Source organism: Lottia gigantea (assembly GCF_000327385.1).
Source record: "Lottia gigantea unplaced genomic scaffold LOTGIsca_25, whole genome shotgun sequence".
NCBI lineage: Eukaryota > Metazoa > Mollusca > Gastropoda > Lottiidae > Lottia > Lottia gigantea.
In genome coordinates this window covers 1419900-1421253 of record NW_008708752.1, presented here as the reverse complement: position 1 = coordinate 1421253, position 1354 = coordinate 1419900, and positions in this window count along the sequence as shown.

The following is a 1354-nucleotide window of genomic DNA, read 5'->3' as shown; positions in this document are numbered from 1 at the left end:
CTCGTTTTTGAGATGAGGAATCTGCTCTCATCAGAGAACATAACACGTGCCCAGTCCCGCCGTTGCCAACGTCGAACTCGCATGGCCCAGATCAGTCTGTTGTTCCGGTGTCGAGGCGTCAGGAGCGGTCCGCGGTAGGGATGACGTGGCCGGATACCATACTGCCGTAGTCTCCTGTAGACGGTCTGTCGACTGATCCTGTGTCCCAGTGCTGTAGCCGCCGTGGACGTCGCTGTTACGGTGCGGTTCCTCAGGTGTAATACCCGAATGTAACGATCTTCACGGGGCGTGGTTACTCGTGGTCTTCCACTCCTGGGCCTGTCTGACGTCTGACCTGTCTGACGTAACCGCTGCATCAACCTGGCGATAGTGATGCGTGCGCAGCCCAACCTTCTGGCGACGTCGACGTGTGTCGCTACTTGTTGGACCATTCCAACGGCTCTCTCTCTCTCGATGGCTGTCAAACGTGGCATATCTTGTGTTCTTTTTGTTGCTGTGATATCAACGTGTCTGATCAGCCGTTTTATACAGTTTTTATGCACGTGCAGAACATGCTAGAGAGGGAAATGTCACTTTCATGAAATTTACGTTTTTTCCCGGAAGTGATCACATGTTCTCGGTATTTTTATCGAATATGCTGTGTTTGGGATGTGCAATACGAATTGGCATGTTTTCATATTAGACAATTCACTTAGTAAAAAACAATTTTGAAAATAAGTTGGTATCGTTTCTTTTGGACACTAGTTTATATTAGATTTTTATATGGAAATATTTGTATATTATATATATTCTGTAAGTAAATAATCTATTAATCGTATATAAAAATAGGATATGTAAATAAATAGTTTGTAAATATAATCTATGGATAAAAAATTGGTACTTTGTGAATAGAGATCTATTTACAATCAGTGTTATATACATGTATGTTCTGTATGATAGTGGAAAAATGTAAATGTTTAAATGTGTACATAAAAAAGTTGGTCATTTAAGAATGTATTTTATTTTTATGTTGAAAATGTTGAAATAAGGACCTTCCGGTTTAATATTTAATTTTTGTTTTTAGGACTGGAGAAACAATCAGGTGTTGGACGTTGTAGAGGCGTTTTGAGGCAAAGGGGTGCAACTCGTATCTAGATAGAGGCTGGGTAATACAATCAAGTGGTAAACGTTGAAGAGGGGTTTTGCTGCAAAGGGGTGCAACTCGTGCCTAGAGACTGGGTAATTTCCTCAAGCGACCAGTGAGCTATACTTTCTATTCACAAAGACATGAATACGTAGACCTTAACATAGTTTCTCTGGTTTTTCCTTATTTCCCGAGTAAATCTTTCGCCTTTTACTAAAGATTTCTCAGGAA